Source organism: Aythya marila, assembly GCF_965140915.1.
Source record: "Aythya marila genome assembly, chromosome: 14".
In the NCBI taxonomy this organism is placed as follows: domain Eukaryota; kingdom Metazoa; phylum Chordata; class Aves; order Anseriformes; family Anatidae; genus Aythya; species Aythya marila.
This window is the reverse complement of record NC_139055.1, coordinates 9,980,460-9,993,903: the sequence shown is the minus strand read 5'-3', so window position 1 is coordinate 9,993,903 and position 13,444 is coordinate 9,980,460. Positions and strand designations below refer to the sequence as shown.

The following is a 13,444-nucleotide window of genomic DNA, read 5'->3' as shown; positions in this document are numbered from 1 at the left end:
TACTGTTTCAGCAGAATGTTGTTCTGAAAGAAAATTAAGGTCTTGCTAGAAGCAAGAAGGAAACAACCATGGTCAGAGCACTTTACTGGGATTCAAGAGACCTGGCCTCAGTTCCTAGCTCAACCCACAGCTGCCTATGAGTCCCTGAGCTAGTTGTTTCAGTCAGCCTGTAAAAACAGACTCCATGCTCTGCACCAAAGAAGTATCAGGACAATACACCTAAAACAGCGAAAGAGGCACTCAGGGGTGACGGTCCCAGAGAGGTGGATAGGAGGGGAGATTTTATCTAATGCAACACCTGAAAAGAATCTAGCAAGAGATAGAACAGAAACCCTTACGGATGGCTTCAGCATAAAGCTGAGGCACTGGCATTTCTTTTAAATCAAGAAAAAATATAGAAGGATATTTATAGTCTCTGGAGAAGAGAGTACGCTTTCTGCATACTTCCCTGTTACTGGAAGCAGTGCAGCTTTGATCCTAGCTGCAGGAACTTCTGAGGACGCATTTACAGTACAATTCGGTACTAACACCACTATTTTAGACATCTCCAAGGTAGTCAGCATAAAAGTATGTCTGACAGCAGTGGGAGGTTCAGCATGTTTGCCTGAGACATTGGGAAGATATTTGGCACCTAGACCTCTGCCAGTGCGGTTACTCGGTTGTTGGTATGGGTACACGAGGTGGAGCAGTCACACCTTCAGCTGGGTGGCACACGTACTCCGAGAGACAGAGTAAGAGCTGGAGAACCAGCAATCAGGCAACTGTGAAAGACAAAAGGAGACTGTGAGTTTGGGGAGGCCTTAGGCAAACTCTTTGGACCGGTGAGTGTCTGAGTTTCACTCCAAGAATGAGATATCTTTCCTTTTATTGGAAGCCACCGCTACATAAAGTTTTATATTCTCCCCATGCACGTAGCTAATGCAAAATGAGAACTCTTGCACTTTACTGTTGTTCCTGGATAACCAAAATGTCACCTCCATACCTACTCGTGGGTTGCAGTTCCACCTCATACACTACAAGCTCAGCTGGTCCCTTACAGAAATGAAAAGCTCAATGTTTGACAATCACATCTACCTTAATGTCTTCCAGGTTCTTGGCCGGGACGATGCATCCTCGTAACACAGCAAAAGAAAATGCCCTCTTTCATACAAACGAGACTTTTGTTTTCCACAAAGCTCATCCAAGCCCTGGATGCATGGTCATAGTAAATTCAGCCTCTGACTCTACCTTCTCTGATCCAGCAATAACTGGGAGGCTAGACTGAGCCTGAGTTTAAAACCACGTCACCACCAACCATCTTTGGAGAAAGGCTAAGAGAGGAACCAGAAAGGATTTGATCTCCAACCTACCAAGGAGGCTTGCGGAAATAAAATCTGAAGTCCTAGAACTTTGTGAATTTGAATAAGTGGTGATCTTTGGCCAAGGAAAGCAATGAAGGTGAAAGCAGGACTTCAAAACAAATATTTTCCTGCATTCCTAAAAGGCCTTCAGTTTAAAAAAAGCATTTGTAATAAAAACTAAAACAAGTTCTAAAAACTTCAGAAGCCAAGGGCACAAAGAAGTTCCAAGGCAGTCAGAAGAGCTGTATCATTGCATAAACTGTACGGAGAAAAAAAACATTAACTTAATGACATTGGTTAAAAAAGAAAGCAGAAAATCGGGGTGGATTTATTTATTAAAGACACTCATTCTAAAGTGTTTTTTTCTTCTTCCCCCTCTTTTTAATGTCTACCTTCTTTTCCTCTGGCTATTTTGTGCCACTGATTATTCTGGAACAAAATTCCACCTCGCTGAATTGCAGCAGTTTTATAAGTTATGCAACTTAGGAAGTAATAGCTCAGTAATTGTCAATATTCAGCCCATCTTGTGGGAAACCAAAGAAAAATGATAAAAGTGAGGGCAACTTATGAAAAGAATGTCCATTGCATCAGCCAGCCCATCTGTGAAGCTTTGTTCATTATGTAGATTATACCACTGACATATGGAAGCGACATTTCAGCGTTGTAGCCTAGATGAAAGGAGTTCAGAGTGTTTTATTTCTCAACCAGAAAATCATATGGAGTGCCTCACAAGTTTACAAGGGCCACTAATATGTTTTGCCTTTGTCCTTTTGTGTACACTTTTCCTTTTCTCAATCTGTAGACTAATTAGAGTGATAAAACAGCCCACGTAAGACGTGACTCATGCAGCCCTTAAGAGAACAATACAGCACTACCCTCAGACAGGGAAACAGCTCAGCTCACAACAGGCAATAAATTCAGACCCAGGGATCATTCCCACGGATTCTTAGATATCAAGCTTACTTGCAAGGTCAGGTAAGGTAAGTCTATTTTTAGCCTGATTTTCTACCCACACGAGTAAGTCTTTGTACTTGGAAACTGCGAATAAAGATGGCTAGCTTCAGATTTTACATTTGCACATATACATCCCTGGAAAAAACCCACTCCTGGTGATTTTGAGACAATTCTGACCCTGGGCGTGGCTGCCCAATGCCTTCTGTGTGGAATTTGCCCAGAGATATCACCCAGACAAGATGCAGCTCACTCATTTCTTAGAAGAGGAACACAGACTATGTACACATTGACACGCGTATAATAAAGATAGAGCAAGCTGGCCTTGTTGAAATAAAGATCAAAACAGGCTAACAGCTTAATGAGCGATAAAACTCAACTGCAAGCATTAAAAGCATTTCTAAGAAAATCTCAAGTCTGCTTATCCAAGCCATTCTCCCGTCAAGTCACAGCAGGACAACTTTTCCTGTGTATTGAACCACCTCCAACCTCAGGACCATGCTGAACCACCCAATGCTGAACTTTGTGGTCTCTCCCCATGAAGACTGAGGGATACACAAAGTACCCCAGACCTCGGCATACTCCTTTTGTTAGCATCCAGCTCCTCACCTTGTGGCTGTTACCCCTGCACTAGCATCGTAGCACCCTCATTTGCACGTGATGTGCCAAGTGCACCTGCTGACTGCTTTTCTTGATGATAAATCCACAGGGAAGTTTGTATGCATGACTGTGGAAGGACAGAAGTAAGCAAAGTGTGCAATTGTACCGGGGAATAGGAGGCGATGAAGAAAAAATGAGATGGTGTTGAAATAAGCTCAATATACTGTGAAGCAAGTCATGCTAAGTTACAGTATTCCAAACCCTATTGTTCCCTTTGCTCTGAGCCATCAGATGACAGCTCGCTCCATGCCCCCCACCCCCAATTCCCATCCCAGCTGTTGAACCGCCCACTTGCTGTCCTTATGTTCTGTGACATGCACAGCAGATGCCAACGGTCCCACATCATAAAAGATTTCAACCTATGCAGAGCCTGAGCGTTCCCTGCTCAGCTGTCACAGCCGTAGTTTGTTCTGAGATGAACTATAGATTGCTTTTTCAGAAATGCTGCATTTCACCCAGTTCCTAAAAGAGCATTCGTCACCCTCTCAGGAAGAAGCAACTGGGCTAAGACAAACCCACACTTCTTTGCACATGCATTTATCCAGCTAATGTGAAATGAGGAATGCCTGACTGTATGCAAAGTCAAATTCCTCTGGAGATCAAGTATGCTTAGATCTAGCCATGAGAGTAACTAATAATATGCAAGTATTACAAACTATTTACAGGCTTAACCCAACTGCAATAAAGTCAATGGTTTAACTCTCCCTGCTTCAAAGGGAAAGGGATTTTGGTGCATACTTGCAGCACAGCTCACTGCTAGACTGGCTGATCTCCCTGAGATGAGTTTAGCTGTGTCCTGCACAGAAAACACCTCCAAGCGATACCTCCTTCTTGCTGCAGCACATTCTGACAGTTCTCTGCTTCCCCCACTCTAAATGCTACTGTTTGAAAGAGAGGTATTGATCTCTACTACTGGTTACACACATACACACTTAGGAGGAACAGATGGACTGGAGATTATGAACCTTCTCTGGATCAACACAAAAGGTGGAGGCTCTGCCCGTATTGTTAACCAAGCAGGAGTCATACTAAAACATCCTACAAGCTCTCTAGACACCACCATAAAGAACAGTGAACAAGAAATAACTCTGCAGCATTGTGCTTTGAGTAGATGCAGTTAAGATGCTTTTGAATCTCTGCTGCATGCATGAGCTCCTTCTATGCAAGAACAAATTTAATTCAGCAGTCAGGGCACGGGAATGGAATCCAGAACTCCTGAGCTTTGCCAACCATTTGTCCCATTTGTTCAACCATCTTGCAGAAGCCACTTAATCCATTTTTATTTTTTTTTTCAAGCTGGTTACCTGAAATAGGGCCTGATCCAATCACCAGAAAGGCAAATGTGAAATTTCCAGTCCACTTCAATGGTGCCCACGGGCTCATAGGCCTCTACACATCTATATTTAGGCATGTAAATATAGAAATGCCTGGGTTTCAGAGGTTACTGAGCCCACAGCTGTCACTGATCTCAGAGGGGGGAAGAGAAGAACAAATCTCCGGTTCAAAATGTTCCTCAGTTGCAGACTATTGCAGGCTAGGAAGGTAACATCAAGGGAAGTACCACGTGTTACAGATTCCTCCTTACACAGCTGCTGTGACCCAAACCAGACACAAGCTAGGACTACTTGCACTTCTGGGATGACTCAGTACAGCTCTTCGTCTGTTCTTTCCCACAGACTGAAGTCCTAAGGATTGCAAGTCATCACAAAAGCACTGCAGTACTCTGATAACTGCTCTCATCATCGTGCAGGCTTAGAAAGTTTACCAGAAAGAAGCTAAGCAAATTCTCATATAAATGAAAGACTATTTTCTGAAAGCCATCCAGCCCAGTTCTGTCCAGTTAGACTGATGTTCTGCACAGCATCCCAGTCCGATCACCAAAAATGCAGAAGGCCATCGGTTTGATACTCCACAGCATTCAAATGCCAGGACTACATCCCCAGTGCCAGGAACTTCAGTAGGCATAGCTGAGGAGAAAACGTAATGGACACGTGGCTGGCACCATTCCACTGCCACTAGAACCAGCAAAGCAGAAGAACAATGTGCAGAGATTTGTAAAGAGGTCTCAAAGTTGGTTCATTTGCCCTATTCTTCATGTCAGAGAGAACATAACTTCCTTGCCCAGGTCCTTTAATTTATGTCATCAGGAATTTCACTACACAGTTGTAATTAAGGAAATACAGCTTACCTTAACTTCCACATGGAACTTCTTGCTTCATTTTGAGGACAGTGAAGGTGGAATGCATCTGCCATTTGTGCCTTGGGTGAGCTCTAGAAAAATAAAAAATGTCAAAGTTTGTATTGCTTCTTACTATCTTACTATGCTTTCATTTGGGTTCATTACAGTCTTCAAGCTCAGTTTCAGACCTCTTCCTCATTTCTGAATCTGCTGCCCAACTTCAGCAGCAAAAGAGTCCTGAATATCCGCCTGGTACTCTTCAACAGCTGCTTGTCAGACAGCTTAACTACCATGGACCTCTCCTTGGGTCCTCATGCTTACACTCAGACATACATTCAAAACAATTTACAGGCATCAGTCCTGGAGTGGACCATGGAATTGTAATTATGGTAGGTGGAAATCACACCAGTAAGATATGTAAGTATTATACAAAGGGCACAGCCCCAAAACTTGTCAAGAATCATTCCAGCATTATTTGTGCATCCAAGTCTGGAAGTAAATTGCAACCTCATTTTCCATGTTTATTCTGTGTGTTCTAGCTAAAATAGGAGTAGGCAGCATTTTGCAAATATGACATACAAATATCATGGCAGCAATAATAATGCCAGTTCATAAGCCTATATTGCCCTATGTACAGTGCAATTCTACAGGAACTCCTGTCTGAGTCCAGATAGATCTGTCTTCAGGAGGACACTGGGCACAGCAAATCCTCATTGCAACACCACATTCTACTCATGACACTTTAGGAAAAAAAAAGTCATCCAGAATCTTATTAGAAAGAAAATAGCAACGTGTTCCCTCCTGAGAGGGAATCTGGGAGTCGATGGACTTGGAAAATGAAGATCTAACTACTTTTTCTAAACTGTTTCCTCTGTTCTACCCCATGTCATTTCCACAGCCACTGCATCCCCAACAGCTAAAGGACAGCGGTCTGGTGGTACAGCATGACTTCTGGAGAGGGCTCCAAGGGGCTGAGAAAACTGCAGCAGCTCCTGCCCGAGTCTGCTGGCACCTGGCAGAGCACAGCAGCAGCCGGCTTTGACCGACCTCACAAGACAGGCAGCAGGCCAGCTGCCTCCTGGCTGCGGTCACATCCCTGAGCCATCCCCTGCTCTGCTAGCAGGGGCAAAGCCTACAATTCTGCTCCCTGGTTTAAGGGAAGAGGATGCCCCCATGGGGAAGAGAGGGCAGGGCAGCAAATCAGACCACTCGCCCATCTGGAACGTGACCCCTGCATAGTAGAAGATGGACTTCAGCGATTTCACCTTGTCTGATGTAACCCTGCCTTCCAGCTGGGATGAAAGGAACGACCTTGTGATAGCACTGGCTTTGTGATAGGCAGATTAGATTTCATCCTGACCTAGTTCTACTGAAGCAGCAAAAAAAAAAAAAAAAAAAATCATGAATGAAACAATGATTGATGTTCCATTATTGTACAAGAACTTCGATTGTCAGCTGTTCTGCCCTTTAGTTAAACACACCTTGGACATTAGGCCAAGGTGACCACCTGATTTTTTTCATTTACAAACAACAAGCGATCATCTGTATCACGATCTTTCGGCTCTTCTCGTGTATTTCTCCCTCCCCCAAAAGCCAGGCTAGGGAAAGCCATACATAAACAAAAGCCTGAGGGGAGGGAGACGACCAGCAGCTCTCAAGGGCAGAGTGGAAGTCTGGACTTGTAAAAAATACTTGGGCAACAGTCCAAACAAATGGCCCGATTTTAAGAACAACTAAACAAAGGAGAGCAGGTTCTTGTCCTGCACCAGGCTCCAGAGGAGAGTGAGAATATGCAGAACTGTGGTCCCAAAGTGTTTAGTATCGGAGGGTGTGAAGAAGGGCCTCCTCCAAGAAATTTGGGAGTTCTGCCCAAGAATCCACTTGGAGATGAAAGGAGAAAGTTAACAGATACACATCAGTAAATGCCAGCTTATTTTTAAACCTGTTCTACAATAACTGAAAGCTGAAATGCACCCAGCAGGCACAGGTAGCTCTGGGGCTTGGGTCCCAGGCTGTGACTGTCTTGATGCATTATTTCCTTCCCACCAACAAGCTAGAAGATACACCTCCTTCATCTCTGTATGCTTAGTGCTCCAAGAAACCCCCCTGACCATGATCAGATGTTCTGACCCCCGAGCTGGGCAGGGGAGAGAAGGGCCATACCCAACCATGGCTGTCAAGCTCTCATTTTTTGGTAACATGTGCTCAAAACACTGAGCCATTAACTTCTTTGGGTATTTATTTTTCCCTTAGGAGAATTATCTGGTTCTGTGAGCCCTATTCATTTTAAATTCAAGTTCCAGATTATGCAATTTCCCTGACACACCTCCTTTTATAAACCAGAAAGGAGCTGAACACTGCGAGAACTACAGACACCGGTTTCCTCGTCTGCTCCTTGCAATCTCCCCAGCTGAGAACGTAACCGATGCTCTTTGCTAATTGTTTTTATACAACCAAATCAATATAGATCTATAAAACGCTCACAGGCAAATGATGGGACCATTAACACTGCAGAGCCGACTGCAGCCAAGCACCAGGGAGTAACACGCAGTCTGAGCTCACCCTTCACCTCAAGTCCTTTACTCCTTCACCTCCTCTAGCACTAGCAGCGTGTGCAGAGCTCTCGGTGGCTGTTACAAAAGGCACATCAACACAGACCCAGTTTGAAAGAATTTGGTGTTCCTGAAGCATGAACACCACACAATTCCCTTGCACTATGAAATTCCAGGATCCCAGCCAGTCCCAAGGGTTTATTTTCCCTACACACACAAACATCTCCCTTCAACACCAAGCAGTTCCTTTGACCAGGAGCTGTATGTAGAGTGAAGCTGTTCCTTGCACTGGGTCTAACAAGCTGCAGAATACCCTGGGGCAAGGATCCCAGGAGTGTCCTTTTCCCCTACTCTGACCAACACTGACACATCACCCTTCCTGACAAAGGCAGGAAAGGGGCCACGTGGCAGAGAACACCAGGAGGGGAGAACATTTTCAGGGAAGAGTTCTGCAAGCAGAGGGTCTCATAAGGCAAATGGAAAGCTGTCAGAAGCCTTCTCTGTCCCATCAGTATGCCACAGCATGGACTGACTGCAGCGTCCTGAGAAGATTTAGATCTGATCTTCACTGCCAGATCTCATTGATGTCAGAACTGCACGTACAATATGAAGGATTTTATTGCTATGTCACAGTGACAGCAGCCTCTTTTCTGTATTTATGCCTGCAAAGCGTTGCCCCATGGGATAAGAGAGGACCTCTGTACAATCCAGGCAATGGTGACAAGCCTCCTTTAAATACACTCCTATGTATTTTTAGGAATAAGACCAAGTAGTCAGCGAAACTTCCTCCTTGTTAAAAACTAAAATAAAAATGTAAGTGTCTGATGGGCTGGGAGTGAAGAAAAAACTGAAGTGTTGATCAGCTCAACAGCTGGAAAAATGACTGCTGGTCCAAATAAAGTTTAAAAAATCCTGTTAATATTTTAAAGACCGTGTGGCTGGAAAAAAAAGGCAGCAACTTTTTCGTCACTGTTAGGGATTTATAGCTGCTGGAGAATCAGGTTTCCATAAACTCTATCTACTGTTTAATGCCACTAAGAGCCTGGAAAATTAACTTCTTAAAGATTTAGCATTTATAGGTACTTACTCACTGGAAACCCAACAACTCTGTAAAGGAGATGCGATAGTTACAGCAGGGATTTCATTCATTTCAACATAGGGTGTTTGGGGGGGGGGGGGGGGGGGGGGGAAGAGAACTTGTTTCTCTTTGAAAAGAGAAAAGCACTCTTGTCCTTGACCCCAGATAGCTTCTGTTATTACCACCAGACAAGAGCAGGCTGCAAGACAAAGTGGAAGAGACCCAGGAAACTGTTAGTGCTGCTTCAGCCCTGACTGCCCTCACATCACCAGAGAGTACGTCAGGATGCTTTCATGCATCTCCACCTTCCAAGTGTGCAGCCTAAGGGACAAAGCAGGCCTGCTTTTCCCTGACATCTTTCCTTTCCAGATGAAGCCAAGGGAAGCTGCAGATGCTCTGGGCACTTAAAGGGTGGTCCATGAAATCAGAGACCACTTCTGAAAAGGACTTTATTTCTCTGCACGTTCTCACAGAAGCAAGTAAGGTTTCTAGAGATTTGGTTTAGAATTTTAAGTCATCTTAAGCAAAGCTAAGTGTCACTTTTAATAAATTACCAAAACCTTCTCAATTCCAGCATCAACAGTTGGAACAAACTAGAATCAAAGCCTCCATTGCCAGCACAACTCATCCTTCATTTCTTCAGAGCAGCACAGCAAAGTTCTAACTTGGCTGTTCAGGTTTGGCTGCCTTCTTAGAAGGGATAAACAGCTGATCTGTTCTTCTGTTCATCTAGAAATGAATAAAAAAAGTCTGTGATGAACCCCCTACTTCTTTCTCAAAAGAATCACTACAGACAAAGCGTTCTTCCTGAAATACTGCAACCTGCAGTTGAGAGCTATCTACTACTTTCCCTGGCTAGCGTTTTACTCTGGTCAGAGAATCCAAGCAAAGAATGGTCAGAAAATAAACAGCACAGCTCTTTTTGCCTGTGTCACTTGTGAAAGATTTATCTTGATGATGACCATGCTAAAGCAAGAAAGGAGGCAGACCATTGCTCAGACACCATAGTGTTTGCAGCACTAGCAAATGTAAAAAAAAAAAAAAAAAAAATCATTTTCTTCACTTTTGAAATGAGCAAATTTATTCTGGGCTCCACACTGCAAAAATGAATGAAAGGAGAGGGAAGACAGATGCCAACTTTGCATGGGTCATTTCCAGATTCCAGCCTCCATTTAACATTGCTTTGCCTTTGATCCTCATATAAGTTCAAAAGTACATGTTTACATCAAGGTCATTACAGCTGACTCAATAATTTGGCAAGACAAAATGTTTAAAAGAAAATAAGTGGTTAAAGTAACTATTGAGGCTGTAGGGTTTTGTTATCAGTTTATGTCATGCCATAAAACAGAAAATGACCTTAAATATTGAAGGAAAAGACATGAATAAGAGATAAAACATAGACAGCCAAGAGCACCAGGATTCTGGATAACAATTTACAGCAGCAAATACTCTTGAACTGTTTAACTTTTACATGGTTTCCGAGCAGGAGAAAGTCTAACTCTGCAGCAGGCAGACTTTAACCCTAGGAAAAAAAAACTTTTCAAAACCATGAGGCTCTTTCATCATCCCTTGCCAGAGGATTTTTTCAGGTCTTTTCTGTGTGACTTATGAAAAGTTTGAGGGTTGCTCTTTCCACTCCCCTTCACTTGAACTTTGCAGGCTATCTCATGGGCATAAATCTTCCAGTTTTGCTTGAAAATGAGTTAGTAGGTAAAAAATGATAAGCATCCTGTAACAGCTTCCTTTCCACAGGATTATTAAGCTCCGTGAGCTAGAGAATATACACACACGTTGTCCCCCCCTCCCAAACCCACTGACAGGTTTAAGTGACCTGCCCTCGATTGCAGCATTAGACCCTGACAAGGAACAGCGACCATTTCTAATGCATGGTTGGTGGCAGAGCCTCTGAGTTCACCTGGCATAAGAATAATAATAGGGATAGCAAAACCAAGAGAAATCAGGCTTATGTTGTCCTGGAGGAGGGAAACGGTGGTCTGCAGGATGTTGAAAGCTTATATCCCACAGGCACCATGTTACAAGGCAGCCAGAGTTTGGATTTCCCCACGTCCAGCATCCCCGGTGCTCAGAAGCTGAGGTCTTGGTAGGAAGTACCTTTGGGTCCCCTTCTCTGCTTGACATCAGCCAGTGGCCAAGCAAGAGCCAAGAGATGCCTGGTAGTAGCAGTCCTTTCGCCAGGTAGCTTCAACACTGGAACACGACAATAAAAATTGAAGATGTGTAGTTATCCAGTTGGTGTGCAGTACTGAAGAGGTATTTTTCCAGTTTCAAAGCACGGCACAGCTCTGGGGACTAAAGAGGTGAGGTCTCCTGCAAGTGTAGGCACCTTGCAGGACACCTGCTTTGCTATGGGGGCAGAGCCTGACTCATTTCAGTGCAATACAGCACTGCTTGCATTGTGCTGGCAATTTGTACGATGTGACCGCATGCACACGTGCTCCTTCACCACGGGAAGGAAAGAATACAATCCCTGCTCTTAATGCTGAACAGATTTCCAAAAGCTGGGGAAAGTGAAAATAGAGGGCAGGTTTGAAAGCTGGCAGAACAATTCAGTGATTCATCAGAAACAAAAACTGCCACAAGAAAGGAACTTTCTCCAGTAAATATCTGTTTCTCCAAAAACCCAGCCAAGGTGATGAACTTAGAGGTCTTTTCCAACCTAAACGATTCTATGATGTTAAAAAAGTCTCTCCAGCTCCAGATTTAACCTAGGCTTATGACCCTACTGCAATATAGTCTAAACACTTCCCACCTCCCATCCTGCAAGGCATATCCCTCCCCCAGTCCCCATCCCTCCACAGGTTTTAACACTCCCCTAAGCCAGAAAACAATGAGCCCAAGGCAAACTCCCTCCATGCACCATGCTGGAGCCCCGTCCCAAGCCTCTCCTCACTGCAGGGGGTGACTTGGCTCCTGCTGATGCTCAGAGCTGAACCTCGCTGCCTTGGATGAGGCCCCAGCCCTTCCTACTCCTACAGCCCATGACCCAGCCCAGCTTTAGCCTCCACATGCAGGCTTCTTCCCTCTCCCGCTGTGTGCTTGTCACTGACAGGATGACACTTCCAGGAAGCTTCCCTTCCAGCTTCAGAACTTCCTAGAATTGATTTAAAAAAAAAAAGGCTCACTGGTCACAATAAGCTCCTAATTAATTGCTGTTGTGTGTATCAGAGTGCTTAAATGTGACAGGGAACCACCAACTACCAACTCAAATCCCCTCTGATCAGCTCTTGAGCTGTTGCTGAGAAGAGTTACATTACCTCAGGCCACCTTCACGACCATCTCATACCAGCACATTTGCCCACCTGATTTACCACCAGCTCCTCTGTTTTGATACCTCCCCATCTGCTTCATGGGCTCCAACAACAGAAATAGGCAATGGAATTTATATTAAACCCATCAAACCATACTCCTCGTTAGACAGGAGTCCCCCTCCTCACAAGGCCTCGCAGGCCAGATTCCTGCGCTTCCCCCCACAACCTCCGCATCTGTGCAGAAGACAACACTCGAGAGGAGAAAAGCAGCCACCAGACCACAAGACGTGGCAGGGGAGCAGCCTGCAAAGAGTGTGGCCACCCTGGCAGCACCTACAGAAACTGCTCTTAGGTGGAGATTTAAAGTCAGCCAGGTCTTGTGTCATCTTTCATCAGTCTTCTTGGCTACCCTCTCTCTGAACAAATGACGAATATGACCTTCTTTGTTTGAGTTCTTGTGATGAAGCACTGTTTGCACAAGGCTCTTTTTTATTTATTTTTTTCCTGCGGCTTGTTGACTTTTATAAGACATTCATAAATTTGTTCTGAGTGCCAGTGAGATGCTTAATGGTGTTAAAGGGAAGGTATTAAGGATAGTCGACTCATGTTAGAACAAGCCACTTGAAAGTAGCTATAAATATTTGTCTGGATTTCATTATGCTAACAAACAGCTTTTCTTTTTCTGCCCCCACCCCTCCACCCCCCTTAAAGAGTTGATTTCATAAACAGAAGAATTTTTACATTAATATGAAAGCGTTCGTCTGGGTTTGTTTTTTTTAATAGAAACTTTCCTATTGGGGACATTCGAGTCCTTGTATTCTGCCTGCATGAAATCAGCTCCCTTTTCAGGAAAACCTTGGCAGCTTAAGACCTCCAGGGTGAGCTCATGTTCTTCCACGCTCCCTCAGACTCATCTCTACTCTTTCATTGCTCTGGCACCGGGTTTAGGCTAGACTAAGGGACGGCAGTGTCCTAGAATAAAGCCAGTAGCTACACATTCCTCCTTATCCTGCTCATATGCACACTGGAGGTTTCTGGATTCCTTCAGGACTGTAGCTACCGGTCACGTACTTTGGAAACTCCACCCTCTGGTCCCATTGCTAAGGTCACACCAACACAGAAAAATGCAGAATATTTTGATCTTATTTGGTACCCAAGTCCCTCTCTTTGGGAAGCATTACCAGGAACTGGGGCCTACTGCTCATGTGGCCATCCACCAGGGCCCCAGCAGAGACAGCTTCTGCACGAGGATGGGCCAAAGCTACTTCTTAGAATCAGCAGGCGTCAAAGACGAGGACATTTCCCTGCCTCTGGCTTTGGACAGGCTGAACCCTTGTCTTCCCAGAACAGTCTCTGCAGGCATTTCAGCCTGGAAAGTCCCAGAATTGTGTCGGGATGCAGTGGTCAGAGAACCT

General features: G+C 44.5%; 1 long non-coding RNA gene across 1 annotated transcript in view; it reads right to left on the bottom strand.

Moving 5' to 3' along the window:
• Positions 1-13,444, bottom strand: part of LOC309883595 — a 213,054-nt gene that overhangs the window by 135,665 nt on the left and 63,945 nt on the right. The window contains exon 3 of the long non-coding RNA XR_014318484.1: positions 5,140-5,222. This is a non-coding gene — a long non-coding RNA (uncharacterized lncRNA). The remainder of the gene's footprint in view (positions 1-5,139; positions 5,223-13,444) is intronic.